Below are 21023 nucleotides of genomic sequence, written 5' to 3'. Positions count from 1 at the left end.
TAGTGGCTTATAGATGTTGCATATTGGGTACTTCCAATATAAATTGTATTAGTACAAAATCACCAAGTCATTGATTACACAACAATAATATTGAAAATAAAATAAACTAATTGAATCATATGCATGGAAATATAGTCACATAGTTTTCTATTTTTTAGAAGTCTTCATACCTCAAGGAAAAAATGATGGCCAGGTATTATTAAAAAAGAAGGAAAGTGAGTATTTATTACTTAAAATATTTACAAGAAAATGAGGTGATCCAAGTTATAAATCAAAACTTTATGGCCATATTTTTTTAGTAGAGACAAAATAAAACCTTGTGGTTTTGGCCAAAATGCAAAAACACACATATAGAACTTGCAACCAAGAATCTCAATATATGGAGCATCAAGACACATTAAGCTAATATTTCATGGCATATATCAAGAAAAACCCTCAATATTATTTTTAATAAATAGAAGATGTGTCTAGTAACCAAAAACACAAACCCATGTATCTCTACTAAAAAGAAATCAATTGTTCTATAATAAATCAAGCCATGGCCTAGATATCAACCATTCCAAATGTAGAGATCCAAGAAAAATATATCAGGTTTCCATTAGTTTCAATGGAAAATATGTTTTATCCTAATTTAAAATAGTGATATAATGTGATCAACATTCAAACATAAAAATAATTCAAATTAAATATTATATCAATATAATTCTTATTAGACATTAATGACAAGATATTTTAACATTAATTTTAATATCATTTCAAATGGTGATTATTTTCCTTAAATTAGATCCATAGGTAATTAATATTTTTTAGAAAAATCTTTGAAAATAAGTATTAATAAGCATCAAATATAGTCGAGTATGCATGAAAACTTGTGGCAAGAAATCCATCTCTAGGTCAACAAATATTAGTGATAAATAGTGATGGAAAGTTTCTTAGTTTAATGAAGGTAGAAACCATACTTTACCTTTGACTAGGTGGCTTTCCTCATTAAACCATAAGGTTTCTAATCTCCTCTTCATCCATAGTAGAGCTCCTATTCAACACCAAACAAGGACACCCATCTCTACTCTTCTATGTGATCTCAGCAACACAAGAATGTGATCATTTTAGTATAAAGGAATTTTTTTGTAAGCTACTCTATAATTTGTCGCAAGGTTAAAGGAATTAGAAGACTATGGTGGAAGAAATTGGAAAAGTGTATCTTCTAGTTGTTATCAAATTCATGGCCTTGCATGCATGAATTACATTGAGAAAACTACATTATGATTAATGGTAACATCCATATCATCAAAATAAAATTCCAAATAGTCATGCAAGTCAGCCTCAAGTCAGTCACCTGGATCATCTTCCATCGATAATATATTCAAAAAAAGAATTAATCAAGTACTAGATGCAACTATCTTGAAGAAAATATAAAAAGTTGGTACTTCTAGAATACAAGATGGTGGTCTTGTGAAAAAAAAGTTGAAGCTATGGGGGAATGTGCTCCCATCAAAGAAAATTATATTGGAGCAAGCATTTAAGGAGGTAGTATTTTATGGGTCATAGAAGAAGCTACTTAGAAGTCACCACCAAAGGGTGTAGTGAACACTCCATTGTATGAAGAAGGCTCATTGCAATCAACCACTTCCAAAAGTGGAAGTCAAATAGGGATTGTTTCTCAAGGAACTGCTTGAATTACTATGAGACATTCATCAAGAGAAGTAATGGAAACATAGAACCTAAATCATGTATTCAATGAGTCTACAATCCCACAAAATACAAAAGTGGGTCATATAGATCAAGTGTCATGTAAAAATTTCACCTAGTCACTTGAGGCAAATAAGGTGAATTATTTGTTGAGTGGATGCAAGGATATATCCAAGGTAATTGAAGCATTATCTATAACAATTAATTCAACATTATCAGCTTGTTGAAATGCATAGAAAGTTTAAGTTGTTTGTCATTCACAAGAATACTTGTCACATAAAGGATCGTCTAAATGGGATGAAAAAAGCATCTGTAATGCTTCCTTCCCACAAGTAGCAATCTTAGTCCTCACAATAATAGTTGACATCACAAGTGTTATGAAAACACCAAGTAGTGTTAAAAAGAGCTCTAGTAAAAAATTAAGTGATGGTACTAGCAATGAGGCTAATTCTATACCAAAAACTAGTGGAATTTTCAAAGTTATTGAAAAGGGAGATTTTATTGAAAGTGCTAAGAGTGGTATTTGTAAAGGTAGTAATAAAAACAAGGTTAGTGATGAAAGCATCTACAATAGTTTAAGTAGTAAGACCCAACAATCCTCACGAATTCTAATTAATCCATGATGGGAAGCCATTTGAGTAGTTAGAATATAGAATGGAAAATTGAGATTATTTCATTCTATATTTCTTAAAAAGATAGGGTGGGGTGATATATGCAATGTTTATGCTTTCATAATTATGTGGTACAAGATGCTACTTTGCAATGAAGGTGATGGAAAAGGCCCTTTAGCAAGTAAAAAAAAATTGTTGAGAGCTCAAACTAAAAGGGAAATATTGGAAACTCTAGATCATCCTTTTCTCTGTACATTATACACTCACTTTGAGACAAACAAGTTCTCATGCCCAAATATGAAGTATTTTCCATGATGATATTTACACACTCTTCACCAACAACAATGAGGAAATTACTTCTCTAAGAAATCAATATGATTTTATGTCACAAAGGTTATTCTAACTTTGAAATACCTATATATGCTAGGAGTTGTTTACAACCTTAAACTTGAAAATATACTTGTAAGGGAGGATGGGCATATCATGCCTTCATATTCTAATATTTCTTTAAGGTGTTTAGTTAGCCCTATGTTGGTGAAGTCTTCATCTATCTTTAATGGAAATTTAAGTCATGGTGTAGAAGGCCAGAGTATTAGTGCTATTGAACTTATCATAGAAAACCATGAAATTCAAAGCTTTAAAGAAATTATTTATCTTCCTTTCATCATTTGTGGACCATTACACAATAATATGATATGCTCCTAAATCATAATCAAGGAATGAAGGAATTCTTCCCATATGGATGCCATTGATCTCTAATATGTTCCATTGTGTCTCCTTGGTCACAGTATCCATTGGTATTATTGGCTACTAAAAATGCTCATTATCTCTTCTTTACCAAGAATCTATCAATAATTGATCCATAGACACCTTAATTGTTTGACTAATAACAACCCACCAATCCTTTATTCTTTTTGTGTTTTTCCATTATCTATGTATTTTGATCAAAATCATATTCCATTCATTTTATTTACAAATGTTGTTTATGGATATAAAAAGAATCTATATTTTTTAAGAGAGAATTTGTCTTTCCCTTGAACACTTCATACAAAAGCTTTATTTTCTATTGAGCAACCTTGCAATTAGTGTAGACATTTTGATTTCTCTCCAATGCTTATTTTATTTCCATTATAAATTAGTTTAGAATATTTTCATCAAATCTATTTTGTGCATACTATGTTCAAGTTATATCCTCAAACTTATTATTGCTATTTGAGCGAATGCCAGAAGGAGTTGTGAATTTTGGCCTTCAAAAAATGTATTCTTTGCATGCAATAATTATGGAATCCCATGAATTCTTGTTGATTTAAGCTATACTATAATTGTTCACCTCTTCTTCTCACTTTTTATCTCACAACTATAAGAATATTGTGAGGTTAGAGAAATAAAATATAGATATCCCTTCTATTGAGACTAACATACCACACGAATCTATAACATATAGTAAGAATATATGCATTCTTTGTAAAATGACTATTTTTAGAGAGATTAATATATGCAATAAAAGTTCTACTAATATTGTAAAAAAATTTATTATCCTAGCTAATGAGAAATGAAAAGATAATTTTTTCTCTCTTGAAATATCCTACGAGGTTAAGAGAGAAGTTGAACCTTTGAATCCAAGTCTATTATCAAATCATGAAAACAAAAAGGCTCTGTCAATTTGTACTTATGAGATAAGCTATTTCCAAAAGGTTGTTAAGATATTTTTCTTTTCAATGGTTTTTCATCCTTGTAGTTTACATGTTAGGTAGTATAAGTATTTAAAAGTAAAAATTACATTGTCATCATGAAGGAAGCCTACACAATGTTTCTTTTCTATTTCTAGAATCTTATGTTTTCTTAAGCAACTTTTCATATGGTAATGTTATAGTAGGATAGGAGAGTAGGATGTTTTAGTTCTTGTGATTGGAAATTAGCACTTAAGGTTAGAAATAAAAACCTCTTGATATAGGAAGACACAATTTTATTTCTCTATTAAATAAGAATTTATATCTGTAATATGTATAGCTTTATGTATGGACTTAATATAGTGAGCTAGATAATCTTTGGATTCTACAAAGGTATAGTTTTATCTATGCACTTGCACATATTTGGGCCTATAATAATATATAGTCTTTTCCTATTTAAGGGTGGCATGTTTATCAATGCAAACTTAACTTCCTCCCCATGGAAATTTTTAAAAAAATTAAAAGGTACAAGATTCTCAAATATATTCTTGAGGCCTTCTAGATATTTATATCAACTCAAATTATTCAATGAAAAGATGATTAAGCAGTTCTTGATTTGAGTTTCTTGGTTTTAGACATTGAATTCCTTAGTAATAGTAGTTTTTTTTTCAATATGGCATCATTGTCTAGACCTTCTAATTCTGTTAGATCAAAACACCTTACTAGAATAATGGCCCAAAATATAATTGATGCAAAGCTTCATGTAAATTTTGAAGAATGCAGGGAGGAAATTAATGAAAAGACTTTTGCAATTATTTCTTATAGTGGAAGTGCCCTAGAAATTCTTACATCATCATCTCATGTTGTTCCTAGTGTTGAGAAGTAGACAAGTGTAGGAATTTAGATTAATGATAAGATTATATTTACGCCTTCTAGTTAATTGGCTTGCAAACATTTTTTTTCCAAATTCAAGAAAGCAAATTGAATTTACAAGAGTAAAAAGGGTTACCAATAACTCTCTAAATTAGGGAGGCAATTTCTCTTTTGAAAAATAGTACACACTATCAAATAAGAGATGAAATAATTCAGAACAAGAAACTTTGATGGTCTTGAAAGGAGGGGCACAATTATGTAAGACAACACTGGAAACTAATTTCAATGGTGTTATAGGTGTAATCACCTAAAAATGGTCATCTAGACTATTAGCCCCCTTCTCAGCATTTTGGCTAAATTAATTTAATCATTTACCTAGACCAAATTGCTAATAATCAACTTATTTGATTATAACCTATAGTTTGACTATGCTATCCTAAGTTCATTATTTGATTAAAAGAACATGTCCCCTTTTAATTAAATAAAATACCCCATTCTTCTAACCCACTTAAAGTGCACACATAAAGTCCTTTTTCTATTTTGCAATTAAAAGAAAAGGCTTTGTGACTTTTGTCTTATATGACAAGTTAACTTATATTCTATTGGTTGACTTGTGTGTGCACATGGATCACTCCTCTTTTCAAATTCTACCGTTGATCATCCACCATCTTCATCTTGATCTCTACCGTCCGTACAACTTTAAAAGGGAGAGAGTTTTCCACCTCAAAATGAATCCTCATTTTGAATATTGTTATGCTGCAGGTTTTCTAACAGGTTTCTTTGGAGCTTTGTGGAGAACTTCTATTTCTTGTCTACATTCTCTCATCCATGGCATCATGGCATTCTAGCTTAGCTTAGCTTTCATTTTTACATGTAGCTTAAATCATATAGTCTAATAGTTAGATTGCAACACTCTCATACATGTTTTACCATAGCTCCACTTTACATTTCATTCTAGCTTAATCTTCATTCGCATTGCATCCTTGAGGAACTCCTTGGGACATTTGAATTCTTGCATCTTGTCTTTGGAACCTCCCATTGCATGGTTTACTAGCAAGAAGATTATCTCTAAGGCTCATCTGAGAGCTTTCTTATTCTTGAAATATACTCTCTTGCACTCTGTGGATAGGGAGCTCTAAGTCGGCATTGGACTATTCCAAACTCATGGAATCATTTGAATAGAAGGGTTTAGAGTGGGACACTTTCAAGTGTACATTTTTGGCGCCCACTGTGGGGCTTGAATCAAGTTTTTAGCTTCATTTTCTTTCATTTTTTATCTCTAGTTTTTTACAGCAGCATATTAGATCTAATTAAGTGCTCTTGTAGGATTATCACTTTGATTTTAAGGCCAACCCATAAATAGATTGGTTTGAAGGAAAAAAATCTAGTTGGTTTAAAGATTTGATTGTATCTTTTAAACCGCTTGGATTTTGATTCTAAAATTTTGTCTGTAAGTTGGGTATGAATCCAAAATGTTTCAGTCCAATTTTTAGAGCATTGTGACGTGATTTGCAAAAGTTATGTTATTTTTATTTTTTTTCATAAAAAATTGTTTATGGTTGCACATTACTGTCTTTTTTAGAAAAACTTACATTTTCAGAAAGGGTTTTCAATTCTAATGGGGGTTCTTTCTTTGTGTTTTTAATTTTGGGGTCGTATTAAGGATCAAAAACTCGATAAATTTGGCCTATTTTGATAAAATACATCTCTAGAGCGCAAATGAAAAGATTTTTAAAAATTTCTTGCATTTTTGGAAAGCTCTCTGATTTTTAACAGGGGTCTCTTCTTTTCATTTTTATTTTTGGATATGAAATCATAGCAAACAAGTCCAATCTTGTTGACTAGGTCAAAATCAAAGAGTAAAAATGAGAGCATTTGCGATTAACTTGCACTTTCTTTGCATGCACTTGGTTGGAAGATAAATTGGATTTTTGAGGCAACTAACCACTTTTTATTGCAGATTTTTATGTTATTTCACACTAAATTTTGGTGCTAACTGTACACTCGAAAGTATCACACTCTAAACCCTTCTATCCAAACGATTCCATGAGTTCAGAATGCTGGGATGCTGGCTTAGAGCTCCCTATCCACGGAGTGCAAGAGAGTATATTTTAAGTATAAGAAGGCTCTTAGATGAGCCTTAGAGATACTCTTCTTGCTAGTAAACCATGCAATGGGAGGTTCCAAAGACAAGATGCAAGAATGCAAATGTCCCAAGGAGTTCCTCAAGAATGCAATGCAAATGAAGACTAAACTTGAATGGAAATGCAAGATGCAACTATGCTAAAATATGTATAAGAGTGTTACAATACCATTACTAAGCTATGTGAGATTAAGCTACATGTAAAAATGAAAGCTAAGCTAAGCTAGAATGTCATGATGCCATGGATGAGAGAATGTAGACAAAAAATAGAAGTTCTCCACAAAGCTCCAAAGAAACCTGTTAGAAAACCTGCAGCATAACAATATTCAAAATGAGGATGGATTCCTTTGAGGGGAAAAGCTCTCTCACTTTTAAAGATATATGGATGGTAGAGATCAAGATGAAGATGGTGGATGATCAACGGTGGAATTCAAAAAGAGGAGTGATCCATGTGCACACACAAGTCAACCAATAGAATATAAGTTCACTTGTCATATAAGACAAAAGTCACAAAGCCTTTTCTTTTAATTGTAAAATAGAAAAAAGACTTTATGTGTGCACTTTAAGTGGGTTAGAAGAATGGGTTCTTTTATTTAATTAAAAGGGGACATGTTCTTTTAATCAAATAATGAACTTAGGATAGCATAGTCAAACTATAGATTATAATCAAATAAATTGATTATTAGCAATTTGGCTTAGGTAAGTGATTAAATTAATTTAGCCAAAATGCTGAGAAGGGGGCTAATAGTCTAGATGACCATTTTTAGGTGATTACATTTGCCCCTCTTTGACTAATGTGTGATTGATCTGGGAACACATTATGTCAAAGAAAATCGAAGCCAAGTAGGCAGTGGTAGATATAGATGTCTGATTTTGAAGAGTGAAATGCAGAAATAGATAGCAAGTCCTAAATGTACAGCCTGATAGTGGTAGTACTGAACACTAGGAAAAGATGATGTTAGAATTCAAGAAGAATGCTAACACTTAGAAAAGCAGATAGAGTGAGAGCAAGTGAGAAGATCAAACAAATGCTCCTAAGTAGTGATAGAGTATTTCTGCCCCCTCAGGATCGAAATTGAAATGAGGTAAGGGGATGCAAAAACTGGCTAGAAATGAAAAAATTAGAATATAGCAATGTCCAAGATGACAGATAGATGATTAGAACCCAAGAATGACTATATAAAAAAATTGATAAAATGCCCCAGTTTGACTAGAGTTGACCTTGAAGGATATAGCATAAAAATAAGGTTGAAATGAGTAGAAAGGTGATTTTAGACATGAAATAGTGAATTTAAGTAGATATGAAGTATGAAAATGATGAAGACATGAAGAAATGAAGATACCCCAGTGATGATTCAAAGATTAGACCTCAAAAGGTTAGCTAACTGCTTAGAAGAAAGTAGAATTTTAAAAGACAATTTTGACCATCAAGATGAACTTAAATTTGGATTTCGATCCCGAAAATGAATCTAGGACATTGAAATTATTTAAGAGGTCAAAAATTTATATAATGTGATGATAAGATAGCAAAGAGATGAAGTGATAGATTAAGAAGGTGAAAAGACATGAATAAGAAGAAAGTAAAGAAAATATATGAAAGGAGTTAGCCGATATGTCCACAAAAAGATGAAGAGAGAGCTCTCCCCATATGCAAGAATGCAAGACTAAGCTAGAAAATGAACCTAAAATGCAAGCTAATATGCAAAGTGGTTTACCAGCAAGAAGTGCATAACATTTAGACTCTTAATTTCATCATTGAGCATTTATTAAGGACATCATGAGATCATACAACCATCACTAGTATAACTATGAGGATATGAATATGATCGATATTAGATAGGTATGTGGAAATCTAATCTAAGCATCAGAGACATGTAAGTCAAGATAAATACACGATTAGATTCCCTAAGTTTAATTTAGCAAGATTACACTTGTATCAAGGCATAAGCGCCAGGATAAACCCTGAGTGCGGTCTTGCAAAATAGTCAAGGATGATACATTTGTAAGTCAACGTGTTGAATAGGACCAGCATAAATGCTTACAACACTATAGACAAACAAAGTATACCCACAAGCAGAAATCAAGAAGACATGCCCCATGCCCCCAGTCTTCTAGTCAATGACATCCTCGAAAGACTATTAGGGAGGGAACACATGGCAAAGAAATCATTATAGATGGCACACAAAGTAGATAAATGTCAGCATAGCTCAGTCGTTTAAGAGTTAAAGTGCGTGTGTGTAAGTCACTTGGCCATTTCTTCCAGACTTGATTCCGATAGTGAGAAATATCGCGACATCAGAGACCGTAGGTAAACTATCTATAAAGTGTTGAAAAACACTTGATGTCAAAGTGGGGGAAGTGTTGAGAAATACTATTTTGTGAGTTGTCAAAGAAACCCTAATGCACAAGAATACCTCAATAGGCTAAGTAGCTATGCCCCCAAGATGAGGACAAAAAACAATTCCAAGCTAGGAAATGTGTAGTGAAATAGGTGATTGACATTGATAGACATAGGTGCAAGGGTCTCAAGTAGCACCTGTTTTCAGGTTTTCACCACTTGACAGATTTTCTCAAGACTTTTTTCAATTTTTTTGTATTTTTAAATTTTTTTGAATTTTTTTGGTGATACATCAAAGTGCCTATTGCTAGGTTTTCACTAAGATGATCATTTTTTTAGGACATTTTTTTATTTTTAGGATTTTTTCAACATCATATATGATTTTTTTTGGAATTTTTTAGAAGGTTTTTAGAGATTACTAGTTCTCGAGCAAGATCACATCATTTTCTCCCAATGTCTAGCAAGGTATAGGACATGATGGAGAAACAAGTCAGTGGATAAGCAAAGATGGATGAAAAAAGAGTATGAAGCAAGTGAAAGTGATCCTCAAGGACTGACTCCTCAAGAGTACCCAAGCTAGGGTAAGAGGTGAAATAGTCATATGAAGCATATTTTGGATAAGCAATGGAAGTAATGAGAAAGATAGCATATAGGATAAGAAATGAAGCCAACAAGTGAGATAGCGTGAAGTGTGTAGTCCAAAAGAGTAGCCATGTCAAGAGACCTATGAGAACCATGTTTCATTTATTATGATCAAGACCAAGGAGTCAACTAGATAGTATAGCAATGGGATAGAGCAATAAGAATAAAGCTCAAGATAGAGGCTATGAGTGAATGAGAAAGCAAAAATAGAGAATCTCATGGATAAGATAGCCAATATGCAAAGATAGCTCAACATTGTCAAGATCAAAGAGAGAAAAGGGGATAGATGGATGATGGAAGAATTACGCATGATGCCTGTTTGCCAGGTTTTCATCATGGTACTTATCCAAGGTGCCACAAGAAGTAGTTTTCACCATAGGATGAATTTATTTCTCTTTACTTTTGCTACCAAGGTGCCACAAGAAGTGGTTTTCACCAAGGCACATTTTCATCTTTTTTTCATTTATTTTTTTAAATTTTTTTTTTGAATTTTTAGAAAGAGCTCAAGCTTTTTGAATTTAGATAGTGCTCCTATAGGAAAGATAAGCCATGATAAGCCAAGACCATAGAAAGGTATGCTCAAAGATGTTGATAGGGTGATGAAAGAGAAATGGTAGTAGGAAGAGTATATGAAGGATAATAGTTCATGTATAGAAAGTAAGTGTAAGCTTTAGAAGATTTCATGAGGGTAGTTGAAATATTGGACAAGATCAACATTGACACACACCTTGAAGGGTATTGGAATGATGGAGGAATCATGAATGAAGTAGCTTGAGATTTAGATGTATGAGCTGGTAGAAGAGATTTGGAAAAAAGTGGAGTGGAAGACTTTGGAATATTTTTAGGAAGATTTTTGGAAGAAGATGGAATGGAAGCCTTTGGAAGCTTGAATGTCAACTTTGAAATATTTTCAATCTTCAAGTCTTTTAAAAGAGACTTGGGAATCCATATAGCTTTAGATTTTCCTCGTTCTTTGGGTGCTTGAGATTGCATTTCTTCAATGATGGATTTAGGAACCCACATTTTCTTTGATTTAGCTCTCTTAACAGTGGACCTTTGCGGTCTCTTTTGTGCATTCTCCTTCTTAGCATTCACATGTCGATTAGATGGGACATAGTGATCTTCATTTTTCAATGGATTCTTATGTTTATTCTCACTTCCAAATGACTTGGGATTTGTGGATGAATAAGGATGATATGACTGGTTTAGATGTATAGATGGGTGAAAAGTCACCAAGGATGAATGTCTTTGTTGATCTTGAGGTATTATAGGAGAGCTAGGGAATGAGCTAGGAGTGGAAAATGTAGAAGATGAAGGAACATAAGGCCCCAATATGGATGGAAGGTTTGAAGGCTTTAGCTTAGATGGATAAGGACCAAGGATAGATCTAGAAGATGCAAAGGAATAGTGGGAAGCGATATCAACATCTTTAGAGTGAGCAACATGGTCAAAGCCATCAATAGACTCATGAGTACCTTTCATAGGAACAACATTTTTAATAGAAGCACTTGAAGCTTGAGCACAATTTTCAAGTGGATGTGGAGAAGTAGAACATGAGGGGATGCTTTGATCTTGACAAGTAGCCTTGGATAGCATATGAAGAGAACTTTTCTCATAATTTTCACTAAGCTCAAGGGAAATGGAAGTGGTATCTTCATCATACTTGGGGGATGGAAACGACATAGGATATGGAGGGGTGAAATTTTGAAGATGAAAGGGTTCTTGATCTTGATCTTTCTTGACATTTATAGCTTTTTCTTTTTGAGAGTCCTCTTGACATGGAGCCACTTCTAAGGACAAGGGAGAATGAAGAGTGAATGGAGTAGTGCTTGGATTAGGCATAGTAGTGTATGAAGGTTGAGGATGTTTAAGATTAGTAGCATGGAAAAGGTTTGCAGCCAAATGAAAGTTAGCTTGAGTTTATTTTATAGGTAGCCCTTGAGGATACATGTAGTCAATGTGGAAAGCATTAGGTTCTTTATTTGATGGAGGTATGTTGGAAAGATTTGAAGTGTTGGGAGATGCATGAGTGTTGGAAGAAGTGGAAGATGTAATAGAGCTGCTACTAGACATAGGTTCATTAATGTAATCTTGCTCAAGAAAAGTATCCTCATCGCATGAATCATTAGAGGTATCAATTATTCCATTATCAATAAGATCTTGGATTTTATATTTTAGTTCAATGCAATCTGAAGTACTATGCTCATTATGTTGATGATAAGCACAATAGATATCCAAGAATGGGTTTCCATATGAGCTAGACTTTAGTAACATGATGATCTTATTGCTAAGAAGTTTTTGCAAAGTGTCATCATAAGAATCTTCCAAGGGAGAAAAAGTTCTATTAGAAGCATGTCTAGGATCTTCTTGTTGTTTCTCAAGTGAATGGAATGCATTCATGTCTTCATCATTATCTTCATCAAAGATAGGTCCATCATGAAATTTTAGCATAGGCTCAAGTGCTTGTTCTCTACAAAGGTCTTTAGATCTAGAAGATGAAGACATTTGATGTCTTGAAGTAGAGCATGTAGACCTAGAAGAAGAGGATGACCTCAAAGAAGGTAACTCACATGCATATAAAGACCTTAAGGAAGATTCATGTAATGATGCAATCTTCTCCTCTAACCTTTTCTCAAGTTTAGACTTCATTTCTGTCATGCGCTTAGAGAGATGAAGGTAAGAAAGATCATTTGTCTCTTCTAGTTCTTTGTATTGTGCATATAGATCTTGAAACTCTTTAGTGACATGGAGGATATCATGATCATCTAGATTTGGTTGAAGTTTGGTAGCACAAGGTTTAGATCCCATAGTTTTAGATGCAAAGCCAAGCATAAAATAGTCTAGAAGATAACTTGATGTTGAAACTATAGGAGGTAGAGTGTTCACTTGCCAAGATATTAGAGAGAGATTAAAGCGACTTGTCAAACGATATGTCCAAGAAACTTACGACATGAATGAATCACGTCAATAGCTAGGCAAGATGTCCAAATAGCCAAATAAATAGAGCAAGTAGGGTGACAAGTGAAAAACTTTCCCAACCCAAGAGTGTAGTCAAGAAATCAAGGCAACCATTTTAGTAAAAGGATAACTAGCAAGCATGCATAGACCATGAAGATAAAAAGACCAAGAGCACCAAGACCAAAGAGTCACTTTAAGCATGTTCAAGAACTAGAGACATAGAAAATAAAAATAAAATGATGAGACTCCCCTTAGCAAGCAACACAAGAAAATGTTTGCATTTGATGTTTTGACTTGGTTGACAAAGTTTGACAATAGTTGATAGCATAGCAAGTTTGATGTTCAAAAGCAATTTCTTTCCAAGAAAGATAGTGACACATGGAGTATTCTTCAAACAATCAAGCAAGGGATAAAGCAACCTTGCATGATACAAGAATATGTGATGTCTCAAAAGAATTCCCTAGAACTATCGTCATGTGTATGTTCAAAAGATTTTCACAGGTATACCACATTCGAGAACACATCAAGCAATATCTACCTAGAAGTTATGGTTCATTACTCAACAACTTAGCCCACGCTTGATGATCCTTTTCCTCACACCAAGTGGTTTCCCACAAGAGATACTGGCTTTTTCATGAAAATGCCATAAGCATAACCAAGGGAACACATATGGTGAGTGTAAAATCTTGGGGTGATCCGGGTAGTCCACTAGGATCGATCCTTGCACGAAGAAGTTGAGTAGTTAAAAAAGGGTAGTTACTAACTTAGGGTGTTTAGATAGGGCTTCCATTCATAGTGTTCCTTTTGCTCCCAATTACGGGACACCTCACCTTGTGATGAGTAATCGATCTCGCGATCACAAGAGTACCTTAAGCATTCTTGCCTAGTGATCTCCCTATGGTCAAAATCCCATAAGCGATCACACTAGGCGAAGACAAACACTGTGTCTACCAAGGTTTTGTGTCTTTGATAGCCTTGAGTTTATAGTGGGTTGGAAGAGCCAGGTAATCTGCTTGTCCCCACTTGGGTCGTTCCTCTCAGGTTGTCCGAGAGCAGGCCCTCTAAAGGATTCTAACTACACAAAGTGTGGATCAACTTTCGGAAGTCAAGATTTCTGATTCACCATAAGGGTGAAGAGCATACTCTCCTATTCCAATCATTTTCTCCCAAACACACCAGGAAGATTCACTTGCCTCTTACTCTTGAAACCAAATGGTAAGTCAAGATTTCTGATTCACCACAAGGGTGAAGAGCATACTCTCCTATCACCAAAAGATCCCAATTGTAAGTTTTAATGTGCCTAAAAATAAACAACTAGTATATGCCACACATGTAAAAGTAAAGAACAATAAAAATTGAGTTTTTATGCATTGGGAAACCCTGCAAACAATCATTAGTAGCCCTTGTGCATTTGAAGCTTTGACATGCATTTTTTTTTATGCAATGTTTCAATTTTCTTTTACAAAGATGGAAGCCTACAATCACAACTTGTTAGCACCACAAGTTAGTGTGAAATAACATAAAATATTGCAATAAAAAGTGGTTAGTTGCCTCAAATATCCAATTTATCTTCCAACCAAGTGCATGCAAAGAAAGTGCAAGTTAATCACAAATGCTCTCATTTTTACTCTTTGATTTTGACCTAGTCAACAAGATTGGACTTGTTTACTATGATTTTGTGTCCAAAAATGAAAATAAAAAGAAGAGACCCCTGTTAAAAATCAGAGAGCTTTTCAAAAATGCAAGACATTTTAAAAATCTCTTCATTTGCGCTCTAGAGATCAATTTTGTCAAAACAGACCAAATTTATCAAATCGAGTTTTTGGTCTTTAATACGACTTCAAAATTCAAAACACAAAGAAAGAACCCTCATTAGAATTGAAAAAGCTTTTTGAAAATATAAGTTTTTTTTTAAAAATTGCTGATTTGCGATCAAAAATGGCTTTTTATGAAAAATAAAGAAAAACTCATAACTCCCGAAAATAATGTCAAAATACTTTGAAAATTGGACCGAGACATTTTGAGCATATACCAAACTTGAAAAAAAAAATTCAGAACCAAAATCCAAGCAGTTTAAAAGATATGATTAAATCTTTAAACCAACTAAGTTTTTGGCCTTCAAACCAATTTACTTATGGGTTGGCCTTAAAACCAAAGTGATAATTCTACAAAAGCATTTGATTAGATCCAATATGCTGTTGTAAAAAATCAAAGATGAAAAATAAAATCAAACGGAGCTAGAAACTTGATTCAACCCCCACGGTGGGCGCCAAAAATGTACACTCGAAAGTGTCACACTCTAAACCCTTCTATCCAAACGATTCCATGAGTTCGGAATGGTGGGATGCCGGCTTAGAGCTCCCTATCCACGGAGTGCAAGAGAGTATATTTTAAGTATAAGAAGGCTCTCAGATGAGCCTTAGAGATACTCTTCTTGCTAGTAAACCATGCAATGGGAGGTTCCAAAGACAAGATGCTAGAATGCAAATGTCCCAAGGAGTTCCTCAAGAATGCAATGCAAATGAAGACTAAACTTGAATGGAAATGCAAGATGAAACTATGCTAAAATATGTATGAGAGTGTTACAATACCATTATTAAGCTATGTGAGATTAAGCTACATGTAAAAATGAAAGCTAAGCTAAGCTAGAATGTCATGATGCCATGGATGAGAGAATGTAGACAAGAAATAGTTCTCCACAAAGCTCCAAAGAAACCTGTTAGAAAACCTGCAGCATAACAATATTCAAAATGAGGATGGATTCCTTTGAGGGGAAAAGCTCTCTCCCTTTTAAAGATATATGAACGGTAGAGATCAAGATGAAGATGGTGGATGATCAACAGTGGAATTCAAAAAGAGGAGTGATCCATGTGCACACACAAGTCAACCAATAGAATATAAGTTCACTTGTCATATAAGACAAAAGTCACAAAGCCTTTTCTTTTAATTGTAAAATAGAAAAAGGACTTTATGTGTGCACTTTAAGTGGGTTAGAAGAATGGGGTATTTTATTTAATTAAAAGGGGACATGTTCTTTTAATCAAATAATGAACTTAGGATAGCATAGTCAAACTATAGATTATAATCAAATAAATTGATTATTAGCAATTTGGCTTAGGTAAGTGATTAAATTAATTTAGCCAAAATGCTGAGAAGGGGGCTAATAGTCTAGATGACCATTTTTAGGTGATTACACTAACAAGTTGTGATTGCAGGTTGCCATCCTTGTGAAAAAAATTGAAACATTGCATAAAAAGAATGCATGTCAAAGCTTCAAATGCACAAGGGCTACTAACAATTGTTTGTAGGGCTGCTCAATGCATAAAAACCCAATTTTGTTTGTTCTTTACTTTTACATGTGTGGCATATACTAGTTGCTTATTTTTATGCACATTAAAACTTACAATTGGGATCTTTTGGTGATAGGAGAGTATGCTCTTCACCCTTGTGGTGAATCAAAAATCTTGACTTACCATTTGGTTTCAAAAGTAAGAGGCAACTAAATCTTCTTGGCTTGTTTGGGAGAAAATTATTGGAATAGAAGAGTATGCTCTTCACCCTTGTGGTGAATCAGAAATCTTGACTTCCAAAAGTTGATCCACTCTTTGTGTAGGTTAGAATCCTTTAGAGGGCCTGCTCTCGAAAAACCTAAGAGGAACGACCCAAGTGGGGACAAGCAGATTACCTAGCTCTTCTAACCCACTATAAACTCAAGGCTATCAAGGACACAAAACTTTGGTAGATGTAGTGTTTGTCTTTGCCTAGTGTGATCGCTTATGGGATTTCGACCATAGGGAGATCACTAGGCAAGAATTCTTAAGGTACTCTTGTGATCGCGAGATCGGTTACTCATCGCAAGGTGAGGTGTCCCATAATCGGGAGCAAGAGGAACACTATGAACGGAAGCCTGATCTAAAACCCTAAGTTATTAACTACCTTTTTTAGCCGCTCAACTTCTTGGTGCAAGGATCAATCCTAGTGGACTACCCGGATCACCCAAAGATTTTACACTCACCATCTGTGTTCCCTTGGTTATGCTTATGGCATTTCCATGACAAAGCCAATATCTCTTGTGGGAAACCACTTGGTGTGAGGCAATGGAGCATCAAGCGTGGGCCAAGTTGTTGAGTAATGAACCATGACATTTAGGTAGATATTGCTTAATGTGTTCTTGAATGTGGTATACCCGTGAAAATATTTTGAACATACACATGACGATAGTTTTAGAGATTTCTTTTAAGACCTCACATATGCTTGTATCATGCAAGGTTGCTTTGTCCCTTGCTTGATTGTTTGAAGACTACTTCATGTGTCACTATCTTGCTTGGAAAGAAATTATTTTTGAACATCAAACTTGCTATGCTATTAACTATTGTCAAACTTTGTCAACCAAGTCTTAACATTTTTTCTTGTGTTGCTTGTTAAGGGGAGTCTCATCATTTGACTTTTCTTTTATATGTCTCTAGTGCTTGAACATGCTTAAAGTGACTCTTTGGTCTTAGTGCTCATGGTCTTCCTATCTTCATGGTCTATGTTTGCTTGCTAGTTATCTTTTTTCTGAAATGGTTGCCTTGATTTCTTGACTACACTCTTGGGTTGGAGAGTTGTTCACTTGTCACCCTGCTTGCTCTATCTATTTGTCTATTTTGGCATCTTGCCTAGCTATTGACTTGAGTCATTCATGTCGTAAGTTTCTTGGACATATTGTTTGACAAGTCACTTTAATCTCTCTCTACTATCTTGGCAAGTGAACACTCTACCTCCTATAGTTTCAACATCAAGTTATCTTCTAGACTATTTTATGCTTGGCTTTGCATCTAAAACTATGGGATCTAAACCTTGTGCTACCAAACTTCAACCGAATCTAGATGATCATGATATCTTCCATGTCACTAAAGAGTTTCAAGATCTATATGCACAATACAAAGAACTAGAAGAGACAAATGATCTTTCTTACCTTCATCTCTCTAAGCGCATGAGAGAAATGAAGTCTAAACTTGAGAAAAGGTTAGAGGAAAAGATTGCATCACTACATGAATCTTCCTTAAGGTCTTTACATGCAATAGAGTCACCTTCTTTGAGGTCATCCTCTTCTTCTAGGTCTACATGCTCTACTTCAAGACATCAAATGTCTTCATCTTCTAGATCTAAAGACCTCTTTAGAGAACAAGCAAGTGATACCTCCTTTGAGCCTATGCTAAAATTTCACGATGGACCTATCTTTGAACAAGATAATGATGAATACATGGATACATACCATTCACTTGAGAAAGAAAAAAAGGAATCTAGACATAGTTCTAATAGAACTTTTTCTCCCTTGGAAGATTCTTATGATGACACTTTGCAAAAACTTCTTAGCAATAAGATCATCATGTTACCAAAGTCTAGGTCATATGGAAACCCATTCTTGGATATCTATTGTGCTTATCATCAACATAATGAGCATAGTACTTCAGATTGCATTGAGCTAAAACATAAAATCCAAGATCTTATTGATAATGGAATTATTGATACCTTTAATGATTCATGCGATGAGGATACTTTTCTTGAGCAAGATTACATTAATGAACCTATGTCTAGTAGCAACTCTATTACATCTTTCACTTCTTCCAACATTCGTGCATCTCCCAAAACTTCAAATCTTCCCAACATGCCTCCATCAAATAAAGAACTTAATACTTTCCACATAGACTACGTGTATCCTCAAGGGCTACCTCTAAAAGAAACTCAAGCTAACCTTCACTTGGCTGCAAACCTTTTCCATGCTACTAATCCTAAACATCCTCAACCTTCATGCACTACTATGCCTAATCCAAGCACTACTCCATTCACTCTTCATTTTCCCTTGTCCTTAGAAGTGGATCCATGTCAAGAGGGCTCTCAAAAAGAAAAAGCTATAAATGTTAAGAAAGATCAAGATCAAGCACCCTTTCATCTCCTTCAAAATTTCACCCCTCCGTATCCTATTTCTTTTCCATCTCCTAAGTATGATGAAGACACCACTTCTAATATCTCCCTTGAGCTTACTGAAAATTATGAGAAAATTTCTCTTCATATGCTATCCAAGGCTACTTGTCAAGATCAAAGCATCCCCTCATGTTCTACTTCTCCATATCCACTTCAAAATTGTGCTCAAGCTTCAAGTGCTACTATTAAAATTTTTGTTCCTATCAAAGGTACTCATGAGTCTATTGATGGCTTTGACCATGTTGCTCATTCTAAAGATGTTGATATCCCTTCCCACTATTCCTTTGCATCTTCTAAATCTATCCTTGGTCCTTATCCATCTAAGCTAAAGTATTCAAACCTTCCATCCATTTTGGAGTCTTATGTTCCTCCATCTCCTACATTCACTCCTAGCTCATTCCCTAGCTCTCCCATCATACCTCAAGATCAACAAAGACACTCATCCTTGATGACTTTTCACCCATCTATACATCTAAACCAGTCATATCATCCTTATTCACCCACAAGTCCCAAGTCCTTTGGAAGTGAGAATAAACATAAGAATCCATTGAAAAAGAAAGATCACTATGTCCCATCTAATCGACATGTGAATGCTAAGAAGGAGAAAGCACAAAAGAGACTGCAAAGGTCCACTATTCAAAAAGCTAAATCAAAGAAAATATGGGTTCCTAAACCCATTATTAAAGAAATGTGTTTTGAAGTATCCAAAGGAAAATCTAAAGCTATATGGATTCCCAAGTCTCTTTTAAAAGACTTGAATATTGAAAATACTTCAAAGTTGACATTCAAGCTTCCAAAGACTTCCATTCCATCTTCTTCCAAAACTTTTTCTAAAAATATTCCAAAGCCTTCCACTCCCTTTTTTTCCAAATCTCTTCTACCACCTCATACATCTAAATCTCAAGCTATTTTATCCATGATTCCTCCATCATTCCAATACCCTTCAAGGTGTATGTCAATGTTGATCTTATCCAATATTTCAGCTACCCTCATGAAATCCTCTAAAACTTACACTTACTTTCTATACATGAACTCTTATCCTCAATATATTCTTCCTACTATCATTTCTCTTTCATCACCCTATCAACATCTTTGAGCATACCTTTCTATGGTCTTGGCTTATCATGGCTTATCTTTCCTATAGGAGCAATATCTAAATTCAAAAAGCTTGAGCTCTTTCTAAAAATTCAAAAAAAAAAATTTAAAAAAAAAATTTAAAAATGAAAAAAAAAATGAAAATGTGCCTTGGTGAAAACCACTTCTTGTGGCACCTTGGTAGCAAAAGTAAAGAGAAATAAATTTATCCTATGGTGAAAACTACTTCTTGTGGCACCTTAGATAAGTACCATGATGAAAACCTGGCAAACAGTCATCATGCATAATTCTTCCATCATCCATCTATCCCTTCTTCTCTTTTTGATCTTGACAATGTTGAGCTATCTTTGCATATTGGCTATCTTATCTACCAGATTTTCTATTGTGCTCTCCCATTCACTCATAGCCTCTATCTTGAGCTTTATTCTTATTTCTCTATCGCATTGCTATACTATCTAGTTGACCCCTTGGTCTTTATCATAATAAATGAAACATGGTTCTCATAGGTCTCTTGACATGGCGACTCTTTTGGACTACACACTTCATGCTATCTCACTTGTTGGCTTCATATCTTATCCTACATGCTATCTTGCTCATTTCTTCCATTGGTTATCCAAAATATGCTTCATATGACTATTTCACCTCTTTCCCTAGCTTGGGTACTCCTGAGGAGTCAGTCCTTGAGGATTACTTTTACTTGCTTCATACTCTTTTCTTATCCATCTCTGCTTATCCACTAGCTTGTTTCTCCATCGTGTCCTATAGCTTGCTATACATTAGGAGAAAATGATGTGATCTTGCTCTAGAACTAGTGATATCTAAAACCTTCTAAAAAATCCAAAAAATCATATATGATGCTTGAAAAATCCTAAAAATAAAAAAATGTCCTAAAAAATGATCATCTTAGTGAAAACCTAGAATAGGCACTTTGATGTATCACCAAAAAAATTCAAAAATTCAAAAAATTTGAAAAAAGTCTTGAGAAAAAAATCTGTCAAGTGGTGAAAACCTAGAAAGAGGTGCTACTTGAGACCCTT

The 21023-nt window shown here is 34.3% G+C and overlaps 1 pseudogene; it reads left to right on the top strand.

Moving 5' to 3' along the window:
* Positions 1 to 1269: 1269 nt before the first annotated feature.
* Positions 1270 to 3005, top strand: LOC149562135 (uncharacterized; annotated as a pseudogene).
* Positions 3006 to 21023: the final 18018 nt, after the last annotated feature.

This window comes from Cupressus sempervirens, chromosome 4 (genome assembly GCF_028749045.1).
Source record: "Cupressus sempervirens isolate cs-2001-9-10 chromosome 4, ASM2874904v1, whole genome shotgun sequence".
Lineage (NCBI taxonomy): Eukaryota > Viridiplantae > Streptophyta > Pinopsida > Cupressales > Cupressaceae > Cupressus > Cupressus sempervirens.
The sequence above is the reverse complement of the archived record's forward strand: the minus strand, read 5'-3'. Positions and strand labels throughout refer to the sequence as shown.